At 41.8% G+C, this 7,645-nt stretch overlaps 1 long non-coding RNA gene across 1 annotated transcript; it reads left to right on the top strand.

Annotated features, from left to right (window-relative positions):
* Positions 1-5,862: 5,862 nt before the first annotated feature.
* LOC145125490 (uncharacterized) lies at positions 5,863-7,254 on the top strand. The gene is made up of 2 exons (XR_013716014.1): positions 5,863-6,452; positions 6,928-7,254. It is a non-coding gene; the product is annotated as an uncharacterized LOC145125490 (long non-coding RNA).
* The last annotated feature ends 391 nt before the right edge of the window (positions 7,255-7,645 follow it).

The raw sequence follows: 7,645 nt of genomic DNA, 5'->3' as shown, positions 1-7,645 counted from the left end.
AAGGTTAGGATCATTGCGGAAAGTGCGGAAAGCCGCACAGTGGGTCTTGTCGAGCGCCGTGTACAGGATGTTTCAGCTGTGGCCAGTCGGGCCACATGAGCAGGGATTTCCCCAAGAGGTCTCTGATTTTCTTCCATTGCAATCAGATCGGACATAATAAGGCCGATTGTTTGAGGTTGTCTGGGGGAGCAGTCGCAGTGCCTGCACCAGCAACCTTGAGGATTCCTGACGTCCACCTAGGCAAGGCAGAGGCTCTTATGGTAAAGAGCAGGGCTTTTAACCTGACCACCAACGAGGCCCGTGCAGTGCCAGATGTGGTTACTGGTATGTGTTTTATCTTTATCCTTTATTGCTTTCTTTTTTACGCTTATGCTTATTGTGATCTTGTATAGGGACCTTTTTGGTCAATGGTTTGTCTGCTCATGTTCTTTTTGATTTGAGGGCTACATGATCCTTTGTATCTCTTGCGCTTGGCAAGAAGTTTCGAGGCGTTCTAGGGACTTTGGATTCCCTTCTAGAGGTGGAGATTACGGATGACCGTAGCGTGAGTGCTTCGAGTATTTTCTATTGGTGTGTCTTGAACGTTTTTAGAGAGAGGTTCTCCATTGATTTGGTGCCGATCCCATTGATAGGATCCAAGGTTATCATTGGGATGGATTGTTTGAGCCCCAATGGGGCTGTGATTGATTGTGAGCAGCAGATGGTGAGATTTTGAACCCCAAGTGAAGGAGAATGGACTCTTTCTAGTGAGAGCTCTTTGCATGGACCAACTCTTTGTTCGGCTGCAAGGGCCAAAAGATATTTTCAGCAGGGTAGTTCTAGGTTCCTATCTTATGTTTCTGACACAGGGGTTGAGGGCATGATGGAGTTGAGTAGGGTACCCATTGTGTGGGATTTCCCTGATGTTTTCCGCAAGGATTTATCAGGTGTTCCTCCTGAGAGGAAGGTTGAGTTTCAAATTGATTTGGTACCTAGCGCGGCACCAATAGCCAAGGCATCGTATCGCCTAGCGCCACCTGAGATGTAGGAGTCGTCTACGCAGCTGCAGGAGCTGTTCGATAAGGGTTTTATTCATCCGAGCAGTTCTCTGTGGGGAGCATCGATCCTATTTGTGAAGAAGAAGGATAGTTCACATAGAATGTGCATCGACTATCGAGAGTTGAATAAGCTAATGGTCCAGAACCGTTACCAACTTCTGATGATTGGCGATTTGTTTGATCAGCTTCAGGGTGTGTCTAGGTTTTCCAAGATTTATCCATAATAAGGGTACAACCAGATGAGGGTCAGGGATGAGGATGTGCAGAAGACAGCCTTAAGAACTCGTTATGGTCATTATAAGTTTGTGGTGATGCCTTTCGGGCTCACCAATGCACTCGCAACGTTCATGGAGCTCATGAACCGAGTTTGCAGGCCGATGTTGGATCGGTCTATGATTGTATACATTGATGATATTCGGTCTACTCCAATACCAAGGATTAGCACGAGCAGCATTTTCAAGAGGTGTTGGAGACCCTGAGGAGGGAAAGGCTTTATGCCAAATTCTCCAAATGTGAGTTTTGGTTGCATGTTGTGCAGTTCCTGGGGAACATCCTCAACCATAAGGTAATCTTGGTTGACCCAACCAAGATCGAGGTTATGATGCGTTGGGAGGTTCCGAGGACCGCATTTGAGATTTGGCATTTCTTAGGTCTCGCAGTGTATTATCAGAGGGTTATTTGGGATTTGTCCAAGATTTTTGTACCTTTGACCAGTTTGACATAGAAGAATGTGACCTTTCGATGGGGGCCTGATCAGCAGTTGGATTTTGAGACTCTGAGGCCGAGATTTTATGAGGCCCCGATTCATGCGCTCCCTGAGGGTTTGGATGATTTTGTTGTGTACTGCGACGCCTCTATTTCGGGTTTAGGAGATGTTCTTATGCATAGGGGTCACATGATTGCTGACTCAGGGGACATATTCCCTTGTTTGTCGGGGACAGCCAAGGATTGTTGACTCAGTGCGGTAGAGTTTGGGTCCCGAAATCAGGTGGGGTGACACAGACAGTTCTAGAGGAGGCACATAAGTCAAAGTTTTCTATCCATCCGGGGCCACGAAGATGTACAGGGATTTGAGGTTGCGTTATTGGTGGCCCTGTATGAAGAGGTAGATAGCTTGGTTTGTTGAGCGATGCCTAACTTGCAGGAAAAGTCAAGGCCAAGCATCAGAGACCCCATGACAAGAAGCATCCTTTACCCATTCCCATATGGAAGTGGGAGGAGATCACTATGGGTTTCATCACAAAATTTCCAAGGACGACACATGGTATTGATTCTATCTGGGTCATTGTGGACAGACTAACCAAGAGTGCGCATTTCAATCCGATTTCTGAGAGCATATCCGCAAAGAAGTTAGCTGATATTTATGTTCGGGAGGTGGTAGTTTGGCATGGGGTGCCAGTTTCGGTTGTCTCGGACCGGGATGTTTGTTTCACCTCTAGGTTTTAGAGGAAGTTCCATGAGGATTTGAGTACTCAGTTGCATTTCAGTACAACATACCACCCTCAAACCGATGGCCAGAATGAGCGGACGATCCAGACACTCGAGGATATGCTTCAAGCTTGTGTGTTGGATTTTGGAGGGAGTTGGGACACTTACCTTCCATTGGCCGAGTTCTCCTACAAAAATAGTTATCATGCCAGTATTGACTGACCACCATTCGAGATGTTGTATGGAAGAAAGTGTAGGACCCCTGTTTGTTGGGGGGATGTCGGGCATCGAGTATGGGGAGTACAAAAGTTGTATTCAAGACCACAGATTTCATTCAGCAGGTGCACAAGAGGTTGCGAGTCGCACAAAGCCGGTAGAAGAGTTATGTCGATCGGCGACGTTCAGACCTTGAGGATTTTGCCCGCTTTCGGAAACGGGGCAAGTTGGGCCCCGAATTTATCGGACCTTTGAGGATTTCGTCCCGAGTCGGAAAGCTAGCATACCGGTTGGATTAGCCTAATGAGCTCAGTCAGATCCATAACACCTTCCATTTGTCGTTGCTTTAGAAGTGTGTTGCCAATGAGTCCGTAGTGGTTCCTCTAGATGATATTCAGGTTGATGAGTGTCTGAACTATATGGAGAGGCCGGTGGCGATCTTAGACCGAAAAATGAAGGTTTTGTGTAACAAGAAAGTGTCATTGGTCAAGGTCCAATGGCAATCAGAAGGTTCCGAATGGTCCTGGGAATCCAAGGCAGAGATGTGTGAGCACTACCCTAATTTGGTCGAGGCAGCAAACTTCTTGGGTGAAGTCTAGTTCAAGTGGGGGGGGGGGGGGGGGAGTTGTAACATCTATATTGTTCAGGTTTGCTTTTGAATCCTTGAGTTTTGATTTTGTTGCAAAAAGGGTCTCGGTGTCAAAGTCCTTGATCTTTGTTGTTGCTCGAGTACACGGGGCGTAAGCCTTGGTACGCTAAGTGTACTAGGTCTCGTGCGAGTACACTACGCGTACTCCGGTATGCTGAGCGCATGTGGTTCAGACCAAAACCCTAATAATTAGGGTTTTTTCAATATTTAAACCTCGTTATGGCCGTAAGACCTTCTCCTTCATCAGCCTCCATCCCAAGATCGACCCTCTTTGCAAACCCTAGTTCTTTGGAGAATTTTGAGCTTTTTGGAGTGATTGTGTGCTTCCTTGATTGTGAAGAAGGATCTTCAATGAGAAAGCTTTGCCCTCAAGACTTTGGATCCAACATCTCCTCTTCATTTTGCACCATTTGAAGTTATAAAGCTCCAAACTTAGCTTGTGTTTCTTTAGATCATAGTTAAGGCTTGTTTTGTTCCTTTTGTCCCCAAAGTTTAGCGTTTGATGAGTATGAGGTACTCCTAAGCCTTTAAGGTGTCTTTTCATATGTTTTAAGGCATCTCAAATCATAAAGATGAAAACTTGGACCTTAATTTGTCCCCATCCAAGGGTTAGAGTGTAGAAAAGGGTGAAATAGGCTAGGTTTTTAGTGTTGGGCTTCTTGTAGCCATGCAAAGGCTCAAAGTTAGCAAATTTATGGCCTTAAGGATCTTATTGGGTTCAGATATAAGTTTTGGTTGTTGTGTCTTAAGTCTTTAAGAAATTTTTGCATGGGTTGCATGAGGGGTGTGTACGTCGTGCATAACTCCCTGTTCCTCGCGCGTACTGCATCCCAGCCGCGATTCTTCCACTTTGTCTGAGCAAGCTTTACGTACCAGTTGGTACGTCGAGTGTATAACCCAGTCCAGTTTGGGATGTATTTTGGGCCTTAATTGTTGGGCTTGCTAGTTGGGCTGGACCATAGACTTTCTTGTTGTTGGGCCACTACAGTCGATGGACTCATTTTTTACCTTTGATGATCCTTGGGTTTGGGCCTAGGATTTTATTGGGCTTAAATGTCTAGCTTGGCCTTTTTACCATGGACATTGGGCAAGTGTTGTAGGTTTTAGTTTCGGGTCATGTCTCAGTTATTAATTGCAACTTTATTGGTTATTTAGCACGAGGATTTCTCCAGTCCAACGGTCCGAGCATTTATCTGGGATTTTCAGCAGTTGAAGTGAGTTTTCTCACTAGATCCATGGGTTGAAGGCACCAATGCTGGTCTATTGTTTGTTGTGTAGAATTTTATATGCCTTATGATGATGATATGGAAGACCAGGATCTGGCCCCTAGTAGCTATATGGAAAACCAGGATCTGGCCCCTGGTATTTGTATGCAAAACCTAGATATGACCCTCGGCAAGGAACGTAAAGACTATGATTTGGCCTATAGCATTTATCTTCTTTTATGTGTGGTTTTTGGTACTTGAGGAACTCACTAAGCGTTATGCTTACAGTTTGTGTTTATGATTTCGAGTACTTTCAGTTCCAAAGGGAAGAGCCCGACATAATAGCACAACATCCTCCCCTCATGGTTTCCGCATTGGAAATAATTTGTACTATAATGACTTAATACTATGATTTGTATGGATTCCAAACAATTAATGAATGTTTTGAATGACTTTTAAATGAAAACAAATATTACTATTTTGGGACGTTACAATGCTTGGTATGTATGTAAAAGTATAATGTACTCGCTTTTATAAAGATGTATGTGTCAAAGTAATGAACATATGCACATGTATAAACTTTATGTATTTAAACATATAAATATACATGAATAGTAATAGCTTGAATCCTTGATATACTACAAAGTTTTATAAATTTCTTGTTATAATATAAAACATCACATAAAAATCATATATTTTTGTATCATGTAGCATTTGTTTTGTGAACTAGTTATTTCACGATAAAATAACTATAATACGTATACTAAAAGTTTATACTAGTTTATTTGTAATGATATGTTACCTTGTTAAATAACATTTTTATAAACTATGATTATTTTATTTTTGCATAAAAGGATAAGTTGTTTGTATATAGGCACATGTATTCCCCCCCCCCCCCCCCCTCCAGAAATAATTAGAAATATTAAAAAGGGGTCATAAGCACTCATCCATGAAGCGTGAGTTCCATTTGTTCGAATTCGGTTTCTTTTGAGAAACTTGTCGTGAGAAACCGCAAATCCAGAATTCTTGAACTTTGAAATACTCTCGAGACCATTTTGTAACAAATTTGTACTATAGGGGTTGTTTTGTAACTTCGCTAAATTATAGGGGCTGTTCGGTAATTTAATTAAATGAATAGGATTGTTTTGGTTAAAAAAATACAAAATTAGGGGTTGTTTTAAATAAATGGGTTTAATGTTTGGGGGTTTGGGACTTATTCTGGATAAAGGGTTTAATATAGAGGTTAATTTGGTCATTTCACAAAGCTAAAAGAAATTAGGGCTTTTATACCCATTGCCATTCATTGATCGGGTAAAGGATACGAACGATTACAAAGGAAGTCACAAAGGAAACGAAGATGGTTGCGAGGTCTCATGGCGGTCGTCATATCGCGAAGAAGATGGAGTGCCTCCGAGGTTGACGAGGCCGAAGGAATGAAGGGAAGAAGAAGTGAAGCTTCCCTCTTCTCGTCCGACAGCGAGGTGCGAATTCTGGGTGTCACAAGCATCAATAGCATCGAAGCAGGCGAGGTTTTCGGAGGTGTTTACTCGACCGGAGAAGGTGTGGTATGCGAGTGTTTCAATCAGTGGGAAGGAGGGGTTCTGATGGGGCAAAGCAATCAGCAATGGCAAGGGTGGTTTGGACCTGCTGTGAAATCAGCGAAGGAAAGAGACAACCAAGAGGGTTGCGAGGGGCCTATTGGTCGTGGATGGTGGAAATAGGGCAGCAGGTGGGGGCTTTGGTGGGTTATGCTCGACGGGAAGAAGAAGAGAAATGCGAAAAGGGTGTTCGAGGTTGCTTTTTGCTCCGCTGGAAGAGGTGTGGGGTGCAATGGGGAAAGCGATTCAGGAACAGTAGTGATCGAAGGGTGTTTGGCTTGCTATAGTTTAAGGTTTCACATTTAATAGATGTGAAAAGGTCTGATTTTTCAACTTTTATAAATATTTTTAATAAAAATATTTCAAGTATGAAATTAAATATTAGACTATAGTCTAAGTCCAAAAACAAACACTTTCAGAATTTCTATTTGTGGTGTTCAAGTCCCTCAACGGACAAAAACGGTTTTTATAGTTTAAAGAAAATTAGTATTATCCTCATTTTTGGATTCTTAAAACGGTCGTTTATTTTGCATATGACGTATTGGACGTTCTTTATATTTTTGGAAATAAAGAAACATGTACTACATGACTAGAATGTTTTTATTCCTCACAGCTACTTAATACAAAATTTCAGTTTTCCAAACACATTAATTGTGGTTGCAGTTTGAGCTGTTTTATTCGTTTGCCAATTTACACATTTGGTAGTAAGATACCATCTCGTATCTTATAATAGTTGAAATGAAATTATTTATTTCACAAAAAATGCAATAAATTAATAAAATGTACAAATGAAGGCATTACAGGGGCAAATGGTCCAATCTGTCCAGCTATTCCATTCACTATGAAGAGGGGTATTTTGGTCTAATCGGTCCGACTCTTTCATTCACTGTGAGCACGGGTATTTTGGTACAATATGTCTAACTTCCATTAATTATGAGCAGTGGTATTTTGGTCAACAGGGTATAAAGATCATCACACAGAGTACTTTTAATAGGGACCATAGGGATAGAAAAAAAAACTTGGTTTGTTTTTTTGTTTTTTGCTCCGGCTGATATGTTATGTTTTTTGCCGGATTATAAATGGAATACTTTTAACAGGAAACACATGGTTATTTTGGTAAATACATAGCCCGTGCATGAAATTATCATTCCAAAACATAAGCACATGGCACTAAGTAGTAGTAATCATGCACACAACAACAAAAACCCTCAAACATGTTTGTTAGTGAAAACGAGCTCCATAGTGAAATCCAATCGAACCCTAATTTCACCACTAATTAAATTCATTTGTGTAAAAAAACCCCGAGTATGCTCTGTGTTTGGATTGAATTTTTCTTTGTACGTAATAGAGAAAGGAATTCCACATCAGGGAGGGAGAAGGCCACATAGATTCGACTTTTATTCCCGGTGATGTATAAGCTTGTAACTGGATTACCCAGTTACCATATAGAAAGATGAGAACAAAACATGAAGTCAGAAAGCAATGTTTTTTGTACGATCTGTTTAGTTCATT

This window comes from Lactuca virosa, chromosome 7, assembly GCF_052849685.1.
Source record: "Lactuca virosa cultivar CGN04683 chromosome 7, Lactuca_virosa_CGN04683_v6, whole genome shotgun sequence".
NCBI classification, from domain to species: domain Eukaryota; kingdom Viridiplantae; phylum Streptophyta; class Magnoliopsida; order Asterales; family Asteraceae; genus Lactuca; species Lactuca virosa.
The sequence above is the reverse complement of the archived record's forward strand: the minus strand, read 5'-3'. Positions and strand labels throughout refer to the sequence as shown.